Raw genomic sequence first — 20,365 nt, 5'->3', positions numbered from 1 at the left:
CCTTCATATTTAGGCTTTGCTTGATCAATATGCTTAGTATTATAATGAAATTTTGTCTTAGCATAATTATATGATCACTAATAATACAAATACTCATAAAACCACCTTATAAACATCTTTCCAAGGTATTATCAGTGGATTTATGCTAAAGTTTATGCAACAAGGACTCGGATCAGCATTGGAGGTGTACAAGATCGAGATACTCTAATAGAGCAGTCAGCTAACTACTCTAATAGAACATTCACTGGAAACATGTAGTTAGTTCTGTTATGGAATTTTTCCAAATCTACCTGCACCTATGCATACAATGAAGTGCATTGGTCTGTTTAAAGGGCTTCATTCATCTACTTGTGCAGTTTGTATGTATGGCAATACTTAATTCAGGTACACAATTTCCATTGAAAATGCTCTCAGATTCAATCTTGTATTGTTCAAGTTTCAAAATTTTCCACTTTCAACATTATTATTCTAACATGCACCTATTCAGTGTTGTACAATTGTGAGAGGGGTGCATCATGTACTTGGTTGTCTGTAACCTACCCAAACTTTTCCATTAGCAAAATGCTTCAGAGAGCCATACCTACAATCTAAAGGCAGTATATAAAATATCTACAGGCAGAAAATATTATGAATTTTATGTGGAAATGTCTCCAAATTGCAGTATTTTAGCATCTATTTTCAAAATTTTTCCTGGGGGGGGCATGCCCCCAGACCCCCCTAGTTCCAGCATGCTTCGCATGCTGGGAAGTGTGCTTCACACATCTCTACCCAAGAGATTAGTACCTTGAGTTAGCCCCCCCCTTTTATAAATCCTAGATCCGCCCCTGGATCAGTACAGCAACAGAACCAGGGACCAGTAAAAGAACCAACAACAGAACCAGGGACCAGCACAGCAGGGACTAATACAACTAAAAACCAGCAACAACAAAACAAGTGAATAACCCAGAAAATATGGACACCAGTGTAGAAGTTTCCCCAGAAAAATAAAGTAGAATCGTAAAAGTGTTGATTTGCTAAGTAATTTTGTTAATTATGCATTCTTTTTACCACATCAAAAAAATTTGAACAAAGAGTGCTCTTTAGGGAAGAAACATCTGAGGACCAGGTCCCTAACACTTCAAACAATGATGCCACAAAAGCAACCAAAGACCACCTGAAGGCCCTACTGATACTTAGGACAGCAGAGACTGCCCCCACCAATACAAACTTTTGGTAAAAACAGAAAATCTTCTTAGCCCAGAACAGCACAGCCACGAATGAAACACTGTTCGTTTTAGTGCAGTCAACTGGTAAGACCTAAAACTGTTAGCCTTAAGTTTTACTGTATAAGTAAAACCCACAATCACATCTAGTTCACCATGACCTGGTTTAATATTCAATGTGTTCAGTGTTAGCTACCAGATACTATGAGCTGGGTAAACATTTTGTGAATTGTCACCACTGAAATTTTGAAGAAAGTGAAATATTTCACATATCGTTTTTATAAGGTAATGTTCACCCTTTTTTGCAATTAGTTTAACACTACAATGCATGAGATAGGTGGGTCAATGTTTTAAGATTGCGTGGCAGTTGATGATCATAACTGTCTTGGTGTTCAAGTGCTTTTTTTGGCACTCATGACAGTTCTTTAACAGATTTGCATCAAGTATTATTTCGATAAACACTTTATTGCACCATTAATTCGAAATGATACTACTCTAGAAATGTAGTCCATATAATTTTGATTGTGACACGGAAGTGGTCCCTGCATGACAAATGAATTTGCTAAAGTGACTCCTTATGATGTACTAAGTAATTGTGACTGAATTTGACAAAACAAGGCTTCCACACACATCCAATTCTCTGACTTTAACCAACTGCAACTTGACTACTCAGTAAGCTATTGATCTAAACTTTTCACACAATTTTTCCATACCACGGTAAAATACCAGGTCAAAATTTGAAACTAATGGTGTACTGCTACAATGAGTTATGGTGATTCAAAATTATAGAAGTGGATGTGTTTTGTCAAATTCAGTCACAATTTCAGAAGTGATGCCAGCTATCTGAGGTGATCTGGTACCTGCTGGTATTGTGCAATTATGTACTAAAGTCTAATCACAAAATTTATCAATACTTAACTGTGTAAAATTGACAAGTAACTCTTGGCTGAAGGCACAGTTTAATACAAACAGCATAATGAATAATAGTATCCTTAGAATTCAACAGCTTCTAACAAGTAAGAAACTACGTGGTAGGATTTATTCACACAATAAAGTGTATTAGGCTTGTTTTCTGGATCGTGTTGTATGAATATAGATTGTATGTGATGTCACAGCATGTGATGTCACAGCATGTGATGTCACAACATCACAATTATTATAATACATTATCAACATCATGTGTACGATGCTCAGAGACAATCACCACAATCAATATAATCTCCCAGCTCTAATTAGAGAAGTCACAGAAGTGTCTGGGGTCTAACAGTATGTACACCAATAATATGGGACTATGAAAGTGTCTTGGTTATCAAGGTATCCATGCACAGTTCAGGGTGTCTTTTCGAGGAGCTACACTGTACACATCGAGTTACAAGTATTGTATATATGTATACAATGGAACCCTCTGGGACCATGAGAGATAGGGCTGAGCGATTGTGACATTTTGCTGCTACGGATGCAACATATCACGATTATGATAAATATCACGATGTTATAACTCACATGAATCAGCATCGTGTATGCACAACTTTGTATGAATTAATTAACACACAGTGAAATTGCTCGACACGATTAAAGTAATTATATCGAATTAATTAGATATTTGTAAGAAGCTGATCAGTACGATTGCCTTGATTTACTTGTTTGGTCCCCAAGAAAGATGATGATCTGTTATTACTCTTGATAATCTGTTATTACTCTTGATGATCTGTTATTACTCTAGGTAGGAATGATGATGATGATGATCTGTTATTACTCTTGATGATCTGTTATTACTATTGAAAAACAAAATTTCCATACAGTTTTGCTTTGAAGGGTGATCATCACATCTGTAGCTAGATAGCTACCAAGCATTTAGCTAGATATCAGCTCCTTAAATTTAACCCTAGAATGCTAAAATTTTGAAGCTTGTTTTATATGAATATTATGTAAGAACATGTACTAGAACAATTAGTTATGCATAAATATATTGTGGGTGGGGCTCCATAGTGCAGATACACTCATTGGAATGTTACACTACTATCTTCAGCTTAAAACTCCATTGTTTTAGTGAATAGCCACAGGCATTATGAAAGATCCTATGGATTAAAAAAACAGTGTAATTATTTACAAGATTTATTATTATACTTTACTACTAGCGTAATTCCCGTGGCTATTCACTAAAACAATACTAGTAGTATTATGTGTTATCAGTGTGGCAGAGCTGAAGATAGTAGAAATGTAACATTCCGATAAGTATATCTGCACTATATATGGAACCCCACCTACAATATATTATGCATAACTAACTGTTCTAGTAAATGTTCTTACATAAACCTTCAAGTTTCAAAATTTTAGCATTCTAGGGTTGACTTCTACCTTAAGTATCTTCTAATTTAGTCTGTGAGATGGAAACAGATACATCCAAGTAGGAGTGGTTAAAATGTGATGTTAAAGATCGGACAGACACTTTTGTTAGCCTTAAGCGCCAAAGCATAAACACAACTATAGCTACATCTTGCTAGAACTACTTTACTTACTAGTGGCTACAGTACTTTTTGTACTTCACTCCATTGCTAATGTTTAAAGCATAGATATACTAACCCAGGTGCCTGGGGTTAGTATATCTATGTTTAAAGCATTGAGCTTTCTGAAATTGCTATTGTGACAAGATATACTTTTGCCGATTACACCTGGTACAGATTTTAACATTAGTATATAGACAATAGTAGCTCAATATAAATAATGCTATAGCTACCTTATAAACCTGTTGACTAGCTACCATGCAAGACTACACTAGGTATGAAATCAGTGGCAGTTCTATAGTCAACTAACATAATTATTGAAACCAAATAATTCACTCTTGAATAGTTAAATACAACTATACTTTGATTAAGAATCAGTACCTCTTATAGTCAAGTACTCAGAATAAGATATCAAAACCTAGTCTGGCGCCGCCGACCCTATTTAGGCGCTTATACAAGCGCCCAGAAAATATGTTTGGGGGCGCTCGTATAAGCGCCTAAATAGGGTAGTCTCGTGCCCAGCCGGGCTCGCGCTATTAGCGCGAGCCCGGCTGGGCACGAGACTATAAATAGGGTTGGCGGCGCCAGACTAATCGTCAAAACCCACAATTAAAATTTTTGTAACTATAGAGATGCAACCCACAATCGAAAGAATTTTTTAGGAAATTAAGGTTAGCTACCCCCTAAAGTCGCCTCTGTATCTGGTGTGGCCAAGGATGAAAGTTTACTATAACATTGTTCATTGACGTGAGTTCCTACATTCAGTGTTGCTATATACATACCTGATTAATTCTTTGTGCCTGCCAATGATGGCATTTTAAGCAATATGATAAATTTACGTATCCCTGGGCAATGGTAATTTGACTGGAGACAATTTTTTCATTGGTCTCTGCTATAGTATTTTCTTTGCTGTGCTGGAAAATTAGTGTGAAGGTTTATCTTATAACAGTTTAACTTCCTCCTGGCATGGCACTAGTAGCTATTGCACTTTATCATGAACCATGGGAAGTATTAGCAAGGAGCTCCTTGCATGGGATCAGTCAGTAGATAACAAATAACAAAGTTAACTACAGTACTTGAATAAACATAAAGTAAAAGGAACTGACTTTTTAGTGGATATGTCAAGTGTGCAACTGTAGCTAAGAGAGGGCTTGTGTGGTAAGTACTGTATCAGTGGAGAGGCAGGTTGACTCACCAGTGTGTGGAGTACATGTATGCTCAGAATGGGTAGCATGTACTGGTGACATACTAGGGGTCTGGGGGTATGCGTTGCATTAACCCACACCCAAGGAAACTTTGAAATGTAGCTATCATGAGATTGAATCTGGAAGCCAAATGTTGGACTGAATCAAGGAAATAATAGTGAAAATTAAAAAAAAAAAGTTTGGACTCAGTTGGAAACAATTTTAGTTGGAAAAGTTATGTAATGTTAATTGATTTTTAATGTGATGTATAATAAAGAGTGACTACACTGAATGACTAGATTAGATTTTAATCAAACGGTGGGCCAATAAAGGAAAAATATGTCATCACAGGATCTTGTAGTCAGTCCAGTCACATGGTAGAGATTTAAAAAGCACACATATAGTAGAGCAGCTAATTGACAAATTTTGCAAAAATATTGTTCACTTTGTAATAAGAGAACCAAATTTTCTGTGGAAATTGAGTAAATATAAAGGATTTGAAATATGGTGCCATGTTAAAATCATTGCCTTAGGGCATGTTTGAACCTTAAATATGACATAAAACTAATTCTATGTAGCTGGTCAGAAAACCATACTTGTGTCAAAATTATCTTTTTATAGCTTATGTACATAGCATTATTTATTTCAATTTTATGGGTCCAATCAGAAAATGTGGTAAAATCATGATAGCTATAAACTGTTTTAGTTCTGCTGAAGTGCCAATATTACAGCGTTAAAAGTACAGGAACAATCTAGTATATGGCGCATCAATAGCATAGTCCTCTATGCTTTTACAATAAACCTACAAACTATCTCCCTTGATCAGCTGTTGGATCTGACCATCCTTTGTTTGTCTATAAAAATCAGTACACACTATTAAACACTTTTATGGTTTCCACGTAATTTTTTTTGTTAAGCTCTTTATGTATGACTGGAAATCTATCTGATATGAATCAAACAAATATCATACCAGGTTTGGTGCTTTTAATGATTTTTTGTTGGCTTAACTCCCTCCCTACAGTAGGACCTCCATTATCTGAACACCTGTATGTCAGCCAAATCGTAAAAGTGTTCAGATAAGTGAAGTTGTTGAAGCCCATTCATTATACAGAGTTCTGTTTAACTACTCTAATAGAACATTCACCTATTGATGTATGGCTGGTAATTACTAATACTGAATACTTTAATAGAGCAGTCAACTATACTGTTCGGATAATTAAGGATTCAGAAAATCAAGATTTTGATAATTGAGGTCCTACTGTAATTCATAGCCACTGTTCAGTGGTACAGTTTTCTATTCAGCTCTATCCCAATAACTAGCATTTTGGTCACAACCAGCCCCTGTTGACCGTGCTTGTGAAAATGAAAGTTTCAAAACTTTCTTGACTTGTGATGAATGTTCAATTAGAGTAGTTGACTTTTCTATCAGATTTTGAGAAGCTAGCTTCATGTCATTTAAGTCCTAAACTTTGTAAAAGACTTTTCACTGCCCGTGCATGTATAGGATCAGTGCTACTGCCCAAGTTACTAGCTTCCTAGCTAAAATTTTGGATGGGGAGAGGACATCCTATGCACCCCCCTAAATCCACTCTTGTTAATGTCCCATTTTAGAGCCTGTCCATTACAATTATTAGTAGCAATGGGTTAGCTATACATAGGTCTCAAGGATAGTACTGGCAGCAGGTTCAAGATCTCAAGGATAGTACTGGCAGCAGGTTCAAGCTTACATAGGTCTCAAGGATAGTACTGGCAGCAGGTTCAAGATCTCAAGGATAGTACTGGCAGCAGGTTCAAGCTCAAAGTTCTACTACAAGTTTGGCAAATTTGGTTATGCCTTCATTAATCCAAAATTGACTTGCCAAATGATGTCTCCAGCTACCATTATTTGGTATGTGGAAAGTTTCAAGTGTTCTGTTTGGTAAACTATTGTAGTTGTGACAATGACACTGTCATACCTAACCTCCATTCATCAATAACAACATGCACTATAAAATCAGATGGTACATGGTGTTATGAAAAACAGGCAAACCATATTATTTCTTTTGGTATTATTCTTTTGCTGTGTCTTTTGTGTACTCCAGTATGGAAGAATGGCTTTGCCGAGTGGTGTGAGTTTAATGAATAAATAATCAATCAATCAATGGCTACACAAATTTGATGAATAGATTGGCTCATTGTTAGCTACATACATACATAACTATACAGCAAAGATTACTGCATGGCTGGAGCACTGCAGAGGAATTTAATGATGTGAATTTTACAAGTCATTTGTGTATAATTAAAAGAAAAATCATGTGCAAATTAAATTGAATCCCTATTTTAATCATTTACAGTACGTGTGGAAATTTTAAACTTCATTGCTTGTAGGTGTGAGACTTAATTGACAGGGCATGAGAACGTTGACCATGTCAACTTAAACTCCTTGTAGTTAGAGAATGGAGATGGTGGGAGTGCTATTAGGGCTAGAATCAGTACGTACCATTCCACACAACAAAATATTATGCAAGGTTTATGATGTATAGGGCTTTGTAAAATATACCAAGCCACCCAGTGCATAGGCTCATTTAAATCATTCATGTATATATACTTAGTACAGTTGTCACATTCATTGTGATATATTTAAACATACATACACACTTGAGTATTATAATGATTATCTAAGAATTGCATAATATAAATTGTACAGCAACTATATAGGTATTTATGTATTTGGTGCCGGGTAGTGCTCACCATCTTTATTCATGCACACAATCAATGGTGAGTGTGACAACTATATAGCCCATCATTTTCATATACTACACGTTACATGTCACTAGCATAGTCCTGTGGTATCAACTCTCACTGAATTGTGTGACCTTGTCAAAGAGTTGACAACTGTTCAAGTTCAGTCTATTATGTAGGTTAACTTCTTCCCCAGTGTCTCCAAATCACAGGAATAGGGAGTAGTTGGGAGAATGAGATGACGTGCCATTGACTTTGAAATGTTAACAATAGATCATTGGTAATCTGGCTATTATGTGACTTCAAGCTAACTAAGGTCATGAATGTCTTAATCTCAAAGTAATGATCAGGGTTTTACCATTATTTAGTGGGGACCTTCATACCCTGAACTAAACTCCTTTAACTCCCTCTTTCCTGCTATGGCACACACCAACGTGTCACTGATTTGGGAGGAAAATGTTGAAGGTAGTGTTGGGTGATATATTGATATTATATCGTATCATTTGATTTTTTGCTGATATCGAAAAGTATCAATATTTTTCAAAACTTGATATTTTGATACGATACATCATGTGATCTGAATTAATGTATTTTAGCTTATTTAATAGTTAATTGTAGCTTTCCATTACCTTCAGTAATTTTTATTACTCTTGTGTACGTGGGTGGGAAATCCCCATTGTGTATAGCCATAGTTACCTATACTGTCAAATTATGCGAGAAAACTATCAATTATACATTCAAATTAATGTTACAATATCGTATCGAAAAGTATCAATATCAGTTAATTTTAGTCAATATTGTATTGTTATCGTATTGTTCTGAAAATCCTGGTATCGCCAATCACTAGTTGAGGGAGGGATTGGGGTGACTAAACACAACAGAGCTACTTTCACTGCTACTGCTGCTGCTGTGTAGAATGCTACAAACTGAGTGCCTGTCTAATTGGTTTGACTAGTTTTATGCCCAGGTTTACCTACTCAGATATTGACACTATTTTGTTGTTTGTCTCCACCTTCCCATAGGCCTAATGCATAGCATGCATATTTGCACCCATAGTAACCAGTAAACCACCATTACCATAGAAACACTTATAAGTTAATCCTGTTTAACCTTTGGTTATATACCATTTGCAGCAGGGCATAATGCAGCCGCTTTGCAAGCAGAAATCAAGAGTAAACGGCTGCTTGTTGCTATCATATTCTACCCATTTGTGTGGCCATCTTAACCTACTCATATAACAGATTGACTTGTGAATGTAAAACATCAGCTGTGTAATAATGTATGTAATAATATGTATGATCTTCCCACAGGAGTCATCCCCCTGGTATGAAATTCGTACAATTTACAGAAAGAAATCACCATTTGCATTCTGTTTCTTGTATTGTTAGGAAAGCTACTGGCACAGGATGACTGCTCAGGGAGTGGCATTGACATCAATTCATGTATTAACCGATATTTCAGTTTATACCATACGGTGGCTTAAGGTGCATTTTTTTTTTTACAAAATCTGTGATTTGAAGTTAATTCACTCTACTGGCAGACTGACTTTTGAGTGAGCAGAGTTTTGCCTAAACTCTCAACTTTGCAAAGAGATACAGAGAATTACAGAGAAATCAAGGATTTCACACTCACAGAAATTTCTTTTTAATTGGACCTCACAACAATAACTGATTTGCTGATACCAATGTGGTTGACCGCTCTATTAGAGTATTTTGGGTTTTGTTACAAGCATTGACCAGTATAACAATGGGGGCGTGGCAACCCTTAATCAAAAAAGCTCTATAAAAAAATAGACTTTGAGTTGTGATGATTTGATGCTCTAGCTATTTAGCTATAAGCTATGCAGTACCAGAATTCTTAATAATGCTCACCATACAATCTGCTGGTGAAAATTGGTGAAGTTAAATGCTTCCAGTAGCCATTTTCTTTTTTGGTAGCTACCAGAGCAATAAATGAGGCACATGGGATAAATGTTGGGACCATAAGTGACCTTTGTGAGAATTTGCACCAGTTTTTGGGAAATTTAAATAAAAAGGCGTGATTTTTAGTGGATTAGAAATGACCTAACAAATCTGTATAAAGATCAAATAAAACTTGTACAGTTAACGTTTTTAATGCGCGTGCGTGAATTCATAATTCACCAATTACGACCTTAAAAAACGCAAATTAAATTTTTGCTTACGCTTCGGTTTGCTACCGACATGTTATATTAAATCATCTCATTCTGTGTGGGGGTGGTTCTTGTGAAATATCGGGTAACATCTAAAGTTATCAGGTTTCATTGTGAACTCGGCGCTGTGAGGTACTCCGGCAGTGTAAAGTAGCTAGTGTGATTTTGATAGCAGTTGGATCCTACAGCCCAGTTTGTCCCTGTGAAGCACAGTAAACGCCTTAAATTGTGAGCAGTCTAATCTTGTTCAGTATACCGGCCTCCGAAGGTGAGAAATGTTTCGTTCGCTATCGCCAGTGTGCATGCAATTGCAGGCTTTACAGGGTGGCAGTTAAGCACAAAGTGAAAAATATCTGTTGATAAAGCCTTTTAATGTGTAAATTCAACAAAAAAATAGAAGGAAAACTAAAATGTATAGAAAATTGTAGCTATTCACAATTCCAAGGACAGTACACTACTTTAAGTTTGGAGTATCCTGTTAGAAGAAAGCGCAATAACTGCGTGCTAAAAGCTAGTCACCAACTGATTAGCTATGACAAGTTGTATTTCTGAGTGGAGAACGCCATATAGCAGGTACTAACAAGTTAATAAATGTTAGCCAAAGAAAATGGCAAATACATGATCTTAATGGTAGGTAGGATGTCCCAATGGGAGTACGTTGGCGTGAAATGCGCGCTATGTGCAGTGGTTCTTTCATGCAGAGTTCATTGCATGGTATAGTAAATGTATTTCTTTACAGAAACTTTTCCAAGTGATATCTGAAAGACAGCAAGACTAGAGTCCACACAAAGAGGCATGATTAAAGAGGGATTATGGATCAAGTAATGAAGAGTCATCAACTACTTATGCACATGGGCCGCCATGCCACCCAACAGCAAAGTAGCTGTTAACCAGTTCAGCAGGTTCTAAGTAGTGATGCCAATGAGATCAACCTCACCTTGTCAGACAGACCAGATAGCACCATCATTACCTAACTAGTTCTACTGGAAGGATAATAAGTGTTAGTGAACTACAAGGTGACAAGCCAGTGGTCTTTTCTGCAACAACAGCCAAGTACATCACTTAAGAGCCGATTTTATATGGTAAAGAACTAAAGGACTATTAAGGCTCAAAGCATTTTTGCATTAGCATATAATCTTGGGGCCTGTTAATACTTGTGTAACCTGATAACAAAGTGGCCATTTGTATATACTAAGCAATAACTATATAGTAGTTGTATGCATTTCTGTACTTTGAGTATTGGGAAATATAGCAATTTTTTACTATTAGAATAGTTGTGAACAAAACTACCAATTATTGTTTAAGCATGAGCAAATACTGATATCTTTGTTGGGCAGTAAGGTATAGCCTGAGAATTATTTCCATCTCTTCAAAATTGGAGTTTCTCTGTGAATATGCCAGTTTGTTCACAATCTCAAGCTTCTAGGTTGGTTGGCTTTATTCATCTGATCACAGCTTATACTAAACTGCTAAAGAATATTCAAATAACAGGTTAGTGAATTGAACAGTCATGCTGATCTTCAGCACTAGTATACAAGTTCAACTGGGTATGGAGCTAGTGCATGAAGCTGAGGAATTCACTAGCACCTGACCAAGATCTAGCTGAAAATGGCACAACAGTTAAGCAGCTGCTTTCAATTAAACAAACATTTGCAGGAGTCTATATAACCACAATCACATGTTTCCTTTGATGCTGTCATTGCAATATGTTAATGTTACCAGTCATATTTTCTTTTTGGGATGTACAGTTCTCTCCTTTCCCCCCAATTATTGGATGTTAAAATTAATATTGTTCTCATGCAGCCATGTTACTGCTTGATGGAGACATGTTTCTGTGTGGCTTGGTACTTTTATAATATAATATTATATTGTTGCACATATCTCATTGTAGTTTATCACTCCTTGTGTAGTATAATGGTTGTGACTTGACTGTATTGTTCACTCCACAGTTATGATTGTATATCATCAAGTCTTGAACAATACAGCAGGTGTCCCTTGTGTAATGAACCAATGACTAATGATGACTCCCTCATTCCTAATGTGACACGTAAGTCAACCTCTGTACCGTCATCCTTGTCCTTTATCTTTCTCTGTTCTTATAGTGAGTGAAAATATCACAAACAACAAGAAGCAAAACATCTTTGAGACAATAATGTTACAGTATATATAGCAATTTATGGCTGTCTGATAAGCTCCTGCTGGTAAAGAAAGGTAAGCTGCTTCTATAACAACAGTGCTAGTATTAATATGTATTGAATGTGTTTCAAATTTAATTGTGTACATTTACCTACAAAATATTATACTATACATGTATAGCTTGACACTGTGCTATTAGTGGTTGAAGGGATTTTCTGAATGAGGTTGTGTAGTAGAGTAGTTGTAGTACATATGAGTTGAATTGTGTGAGTGAATTGAAAATATATGGTGTTAAAAATGTGTTACCATTACATGCCAGTGGTTTTTCAATATGTAATTCATTGGTCTCTACAGACATCTGGTCTCTGTTGGGTGACTTAAGTGTTTAATTATAGAGCTATAGAAAAAATTTAGTTGGTGAGCCTTACCTTGTAGTCTACTGTTTGCTGCAATCAGTACATCTGAGTGGTCCAACTGTTCCCAAAAGTTTACATAATGAACATCACACTAAGGCTAGTCCATGATGCTCTTTAGTATCCATCTAATTTATTTACAGTATAGCCATCTGCTGGAGCAGGTGATGGGGGAAACATATGTATAGTAGTGGCTGACCAGTCAGTTGGGTGTTTACTTGAGGTACAGTATATAGATCTCTATAGATGAAGCCAGGCAAAATATGCCAGCATACTGTTCTGCTGAACAAGTACCACCTCAATGTGTAGTCAGATAACATGTTCCACAGCATAACAACTTGTGTAGTGAAAACATAACACTGTGTCACTATGCTACTGTTTGACATGCATCATCTCATCTCATCACCATGAAACTGTAAAGACTGCTGAGCTGACCTAAACAGTTTTTCTCTCTGTAATGAAACCACTTTGTCTACCCTAACATCATCACTGGTTTTGTTAATATGTGTGGCTTAGACAATAAAGGTTTGTTCAACCCTTTGGTTGTCTCTTGTCATTCAACAACATTACCCACAAATGATCTTGATACAGTTTAAATACAATATGGGAAAGGTACCATGGAGGATACAGCTCATGTCATACAGAGATGTGGTATGGCTGAAGAGTAGCACCTTTTTCATTCCAACATACTGGCAGGCTTATACTGTGTACGTAAGTGTATGTTGTAATGATTTTATCAATTGCTGACTGCTTCATAAACTTATGGGAGTGGCATTTTATTATGATTGTGTTTGGCATTTAAACTAACACTACATCTTCTGAAAAAGAACTATCATAGGTTGTGGGAGCTGGTAACATTGTAATTGGTGGTAGTTCATGTAACAGTAATAGCAAAATTGCATTAGCTGGTTGCCATGACTATGAATTTGACTGTTCCTTTGGAGATGAACTGACTGGCACACAGGAAGAGGACCACCCAGGGGAGACAGAGTTGCTGAATCAATGCAAGTGTATAGACTAGCTGCTTGTCTGCTTATACTTGGACAACTTATTTCCTCTTTACTTTGACCAGCATTACAGTGTATGCTATTCACCTTCTTGTATTAAATTCTACGTTGTCACTGATTTGTGATGTTAGCTATACTATCCTAATATGTCGACTTGACTCAATCTTTAATAGAACAAATGATCTATCAGAGGCAGCAGAACCAGGTAGAATTGCCTACCCAACTTTTGGTTCAACAGTTTCTATCAACAAAATTAAATATGCAACAGTGTAGCTACCTTGCAGTGCTTAGTGCTCACGGAGTACAACTGACTGCATCCTTCACATCATCTAAACTAGATTCCACTTCCCTACAATCAGTCACATGTTATTACTATAAGAAAGTGAATGCATGCGGCCTCTGATGTGATGTCTAAAAGGTAAGTAAACGGTAGTATAATTCAGTGAAGCTTCTACAAACTCAGTTAGCCAGTCAACACTCTGCTGCAGCAACTTGGCAAATCCTACACTAAGTTCACTTCTGATACATGCAGCTATAGTCATCTTAAGACTCTTATCTTACTGTGAGATGGATTGTTTTTTGCAGTAATATGGTATTCAGAACATATCAGCCACAAGTAGTTCAGAGACCAGCAAGCACACCCAAGGGTAGGTGTTGGACTCCAAGTCATTTGAATTCTGCAGTTACTACAGTTCCAAAACGCTTCACCCACCCAGTACATATAAATTTCCAAAATGAAAATTTGGAACTGTTGTATGGACAGTGCAATAAGTTCAAATGGGTACACTATGATGCAGCTTGCATGTGTGAGAGGAGAAAGAGAAAATTGCTTACAGATAGTGAAAATACTGATAAGTAGTGTGTGCATATAGGTGTGAAAATGTCCTCAGATGCAGTCTTGGTGGACCCATTTTCCTGGAGGGGTCCTTAGCTTGAGCATGCTTTCTGCCCCAGTGGCTAATTATCTCATAGTACTGATGGTAGTCATCAAAGAGTTACCTCAAACTTGTAGATGCATCCTCTGTCCCTGTATATTTGATGAAACTAGCCAAACTTGGTCATCTTGATATCCTGACCTCTCAGTAAGAGTTATTGTATCTCATTAGAAGAAGTGTGATCTTATTCCTTTGTTCAACATGGGTGGCATTATGGTGGTCATGATCTAACTGTTGTGAAAGTTGAGCTACTAATGTAAAACAAAAGCTATCAATTGTGGTATGAATAAGTGGCAAACCTACTTTTGTCAGGACCCCATCAGCTCTTTCAAAATATATTTTAGTAGGAGTTACGGATTCCTTGCCTTATCAATAAATAAACAACGATCAATTTGTAACTGCCTGGAAATTGTTTAACTAGGTACTAAAAGGTAGGTATGGTTTGATGAAGAGCACATAACACAATCCATCAATGTGGTTCCTCATTGGCCAGTCACACTTGTCACTTTTATTTGATTGTCTGCAACTTATTATCTGACACTACATCAAGATGGTGTGTATTTGATACAGCAAGTAATACAGCTTGATGAACAGCTAAGGAGTGGCTCTGATCAGTTACTGGAGTGGTCATGTGTTAAAGAGCTCAAGAAGATCATGAGCATCTTTTGATATTACTATTTGATCTTACTTTTTGTAAACCTCAACTAATGTGAAATGTTTGGTGTTAGTAGCAGCAAATTATATTACATCGTTTGTGTCAACTGGCCATAATGATTCTATCAATGATGAAACTGGCCTGTATCGACTCTCAAAGCAGTCCTGCTGGTAAGACAGCTGTGGTTTTTTTTTTGCTCACATTATTTGTAAGTTTCTCCATCTGCTCTCAGCACATCAACTGGGGGTAGCAAACTTGTCTTCCTATAATGTGTGACCAGCGTAGTTACATGGTGAGTACTCTGAAGTCTCGCTCAGCCACCTCTTTATTGAGATCACCTCATTATAGTGACCATGTCAAGTATATCTTAAACACTGCAAAAGTGTACTTCATGACCTCATTAATAAGATTTTATTTTGTCATCGGTATCTATAGTGCTCAAGGAAAGTTTCACCATGCTGTAGTTGTGCGCTAGACATTAGGAAGAACAAAGAAATCAATTTGTACAGCGACTATATATACTGAATACAGACGCTTGCTATAACTTGCATTTGTCTACAGCATTGGAATTTGGCTTAAAATGTTCACCATGAATTGGCAAATCAAACACACATGCATACCGTTGGGGCCACAGAAACAAAACTCTCCAAGTAAGATGGTATATAGTTTTAATTGATTAGAGTCTTACAATTTTTTGACCTTTACTTTTCTCAAAATACATGCTTGTGCAAACCAGGCAGGTTTTAGCTTGATTTTGCTGAGACAGTAGTACCGTATAGCGGGGCCTATAATTCATCATGAATCTTAAAAGCGCGACACAAATTTCCACGAACACAGCTATCCGCGATATTAAAATCCGCTGATTTTATTATTTTGATTACTAGAAACACAGGAGATGGAAGCGTTGTTAAGCAGTTATGTACATGGTTACCACTTTTATATGAAGACATTTTGGACTCCTGTCATTGGCGAGGAACTTACTTGTATTCTAATCATAATCATAAGAGTAGGTATATGTGCCACTTCATGATGACCCAGTAGTAGAGGGGCACTTACTACGTATACACGCCCTCTCAAGGATATGCAGTTTGTTTTCGTTTCATGAGAATACATAAACAGTTGCGAGATAGCCACTGTTTGCAATAAAAAGTCTTCGCGAACTGTAGTTTATTGTTTTATACATCCCTACATGTCTGATGTTAGTAGTCAGCTGTACACAACACATGTCATGTACATTACCACATTAATGATACCAGTTTTTACCTGTCAACAGAATCTGTAGATGTGTTTAATGGTTAACCCTGTCAACATGTCTTGGAAAAACATGTTAGCTTGTATTCAAGAATTTTCTATATACAAGACCTGAGTAATTGTGTTTGAATAGAAGTACAGGCTTGGCTTGTTGCTACCATTGTGTGGTTTCCTACACTACCCAGTGGGTAGCAGTGGTATATGGGTGAGGTGTTATATATGAAGCCATCACCTGTGTGAGGCGCTTATTGTATTCATGTGTGTGTGCCTGTTTATTCAGGTTTTGTATGGCATTTTAATTGGTTACTATGGAAACATTATAATTTAATAGCAGGGAATACCATGGTTTACCAGCTTGACATCGATTCTTCCAGTGAAAAATAATTTTCAAACCTAAAAGCTAAACTTGAAGCACAAATAGACAAATACTTTCTAGCAAGATGGGATAAAATTGGAAATGATGAATGATTTATAATATATTGATGAAATTTCAGCTTTGCATGCACCTTGTGAAGATGAATCAGTTTGAGAGTCTGACTGCCGCTCTCTTGAGGTTCTTAAGTAGCTATAGCTACTTAACTTTCTCTTCTTGGCTACAGGGAGTGCATACTCTCCTTGTGTAAGTTGTATAGTATCCATAGACTCTGTACTATCTGTAGTACCTGGTTGAGCAGTTCATTCTTGGAGCTGCTCCTTCTTTTACCACCCAAGTGTTACCCTTGACATTCCAACATCACCAGGCACATAGTTTGTAATAAACCTGGGATCCAAAAAGGATGCCACACTCATCAACCGCTTACACAATTAATCTGAATACTTGTCATCCAAATAAACTAGGATTTTTGCATTTAATATCTGCTGTCAGGTGTATCATCTTCACCAACACTGCAAACATCATCAAGCACAGTTTTCAAAACTGGTAAAATTGCAGAAACAGACACATGGTGCTCTGCAGACAACTCATCAGTAAAATCACTCAAGGGGCCCAATACCGCTTTCAACACTTCAAGTCCTGCCAAGTGGGAACAAGATGAGAATATTTTCTGTCTCCACATAAAACTTTCCTGATAACTTTCTCTTGTTCCAGAACTCGACTGATCATCTTCTGAGTTAAACCCCAGCGCGTCTGACAGTCGGTGACTAAAGAGTGTTCAAGTAAACCTAACTCTTTTGGAGCATCCTTCAAATCTCGTTTCTTTTTAAATTAAGAAAATGAACTTACCACACAGCCACCGCACGATCAACCCGTCTATCATCTTCCAATTGCAAGATGATGATTATGTCAGAAGCAATGTAAGTGTGTCTAGTGTTGACAGCTCGTAAAACATTACTACCATTGTTGGTAGTGAGACAGACTTGATTTTTGCTTTCAAGACCCCATGGCTGTGAATTACCTGAGCAAGGTTTTCACCATTGTGATCTTGAGGACAATACATTGTATCTTATGCAAAGGTACGTAATTCCCACTCCTGAGAAATATAGTGTATCGTGAAAGTCATGTAGGGATCACTGTTGACACTGGACCACATTTCAGTTGTAGCTGAGTAAAATTCAATACTGCTTATGTCATGAAACACAGATTGCCTCATACGTTCATAGAACTGTTTTCGTAAAATATTTCCTGCCTGGCAACTCCTACTTTGTCTCAGCAAGTCGACTTTTCAACAACTTTCCCAATGCATATGTTATGGCATCAGTCACAGTCTATGCCATTTCCTGCTGTGTCGATCATATTTCTGTGTAACCTTGAGTGAATCTATGTTGACCATGGAGGACATATTTCTTGGCTTTAGGGAGCAGCAGCGGCAGAAAGTCTTCGAAATTTGTTTTGATTTTCTGGATGATGCACTCGAAGATGAGAAATAGATTTGAGGGTATTTTCTCCATGAGCAGCAACATTTGTTTCACATGTTCAGCACAAAGCCATTTCCCTTCCATTATCTTGGTATCCAAAGAAATTCCATGGCACTGACTTCTTTGTTAATAAGTCATTGCTACTATAGAAGTATCAGCTACATTCTCGTCATCTCTCTCATCACCTTACTTGTTGTTACTTAACACAGCATCTATTTTCTAATTAATGAAAGCATGGTCTTTATGCATGCACAAGAAGCCGGCATTTCAAAAACTCCATACCTTTGAACTGGTTTATGTAAAATACTGTAAATAACTGTATTTCCCAGTATGCTGCCCAGCTCTAATAGCCTACATGAAGAAAGATATACAACACTATTATTTATTGTTGTCAGACCATGTGGACATAGATGCATAAAACCACCTGAAAGTCAGCCTGCTTCTTTAAAGAACTTTCAGTGGAATATAACTAGCTGCTCAATTATGATCGCTTTCTGTCATTTTTTTGCAATTAGGGAATTGGTTATTTCTGGTGACTTTTAACATCTTTTATTCCAAAAAAAAAAATTTTTGTAACATTCCCTACTATCAAAATGTGCTTTACGGTATCCTAAAATGATTTTCTTAATCTTAGCTGCAGTTTATAAATCTGCAACCTATGACCTGTGGGTTCAAGGGGTAGATTAATGTCTTATGAAATTTCACATTACATTTGACTGGTTTGATAAGTTAGCCTATCCCCATGCTTTGCTGCAATTTTGCTGAGCATGTCTGCTGTTCCATTTACTGGTTGCTGTTTCTGTTTGCTTGCTACTACTACTACTACTACTGCTTGCTTGCTTGCTGCAACTGTTTCTGTACTTGCTGCTTGCTCCTTACTGCTGCTGCTGCTGTAACTGAACAAATTACAATGCTATGCACAGTCTAGAGATCTGGTAAAGCATGGTAATTATATTTTTGTTACATATATATGCATGGAATACAAGCTAACTTTTGGAGAATTCTAGTGTCACTGGATACAGACTGCAGCAAGTCACAATCATTTCCAGTCTCTCCTGAAAGCTTGATGATTTTAAGTACATGACTAGAACTGGGAGGTGTTAAATAGCACCAGTATCAAACAATGTAGCAGCAAGCAGTGTCAGCAGCAACAGCAAACATGTTCACTGGCTAGCCTTTATGTTAGTAAGGCTGGCTGTCTGTAAATAGAACATTTTATGGTATTAGAGCTTCTTTGATAGTCATAGGGTTATCAATGGTAGTTGCTATTTCTTGTGTAGTAAGAAAGTAGCATGAAGAAGAGACAGCCCAGCATGGAGAGCATCCTTTATGTTGTAGTGCAGAACTTTCCCCAGAAAAATAAAGTAGAGTGGTAAAACTGTCAATTTGCTACCAATATCAAAGTCAATTTTACCACATCAAAAGAAATTTTGGGTAAAGTAGAGCAGTGCTGCACCACTCTACTGCGTTTTAGGGAAGCCCCTGTAGTGGTACTGTGGCTTGTCCTCCAACAGTTCTGTGCTGGCATTGTCAAAGTAATAACACAGACAGACAGATTTTGGAATATCATGTATACCTTCAATAACTATACTTTGATTATCCAACCTTTGACTATATGAACACATACACTCGATTATCTAAACAGTTTCTGGACAAATGCAAATGGCAAAGAAATGGCGTGAAAAAAATCTGACAAATTAGAATTGATTTATATGCATACAGTTACATGTACAGCACATGGAAAACATTTTTGTCATTTTTTAATTATCTGAATATTTTGATTATTTGATCATGTCTTAGTACCAAGGGGGTCGGATAAACAAGAAAGGCACTCTATTGATATTGAAGATTATTGTAGATACACTTTGCAATCTACATAGTTACTACAAATTACATGGAATATGAGGGAGCACCTGATGGCAACATACCATGATTATTTTGTGATGGAACATTTAGCACTTGGAGCTGATATTCTCTCTTTTCTCGTTGCATTTGCATACCATTTCCATTTGCTTTTCTTCTAGCCTAGCTATCTTCAATTCAGGATCCGTTAACATTTTGTCACTTCTTCGTTTTGTCCAACAATTCTCCTGTCACATCTTCTTTTGTCTTGCGTTTTCTGTTGGATACCTTCTCCACTTTTTCAGTTCTATTATCATCCTTCTTCTGCCCTTGAGAAGTAGTTGCCACTTCTTTGCTACATTACTGGTTGGACTCACCAAGTTGTGGTTACCATGTCAAGGTCTCCAAGCAACCATACCACAAAAGGAATAATCACTCACTTGTCATGAACTATCATAGTGGATCATTATGTTAGGCATTGCCCATTTTTG

At 36.9% G+C, this 20,365-nt stretch overlaps 1 long non-coding RNA gene across 1 annotated transcript in view; it reads left to right on the top strand.

Annotated features, from left to right (window-relative positions):
* Positions 1-9,813: 9,813 nt before the first annotated feature.
* Positions 9,814-20,365, top strand: part of LOC136266377 (uncharacterized) — a 35,559-nt gene continuing 25,007 nt past the window's right edge. The window contains exons 1-4 of the long non-coding RNA XR_010706086.1: positions 9,814-10,049; positions 10,521-10,863; positions 11,731-11,828; positions 11,884-11,992. This is a non-coding gene — a long non-coding RNA (uncharacterized lncRNA). The remainder of the gene's footprint in view (positions 10,050-10,520; positions 10,864-11,730; positions 11,829-11,883; positions 11,993-20,365) is intronic.

The sequence above is a fragment of the Dysidea avara genome, chromosome 9 (genome assembly GCF_963678975.1).
Source record: "Dysidea avara chromosome 9, odDysAvar1.4, whole genome shotgun sequence".
NCBI lineage: Eukaryota > Metazoa > Porifera > Demospongiae > Dictyoceratida > Dysideidae > Dysidea > Dysidea avara.
The sequence above is the reverse complement of the archived record's forward strand: the minus strand, read 5'-3'. Positions and strand labels throughout refer to the sequence as shown.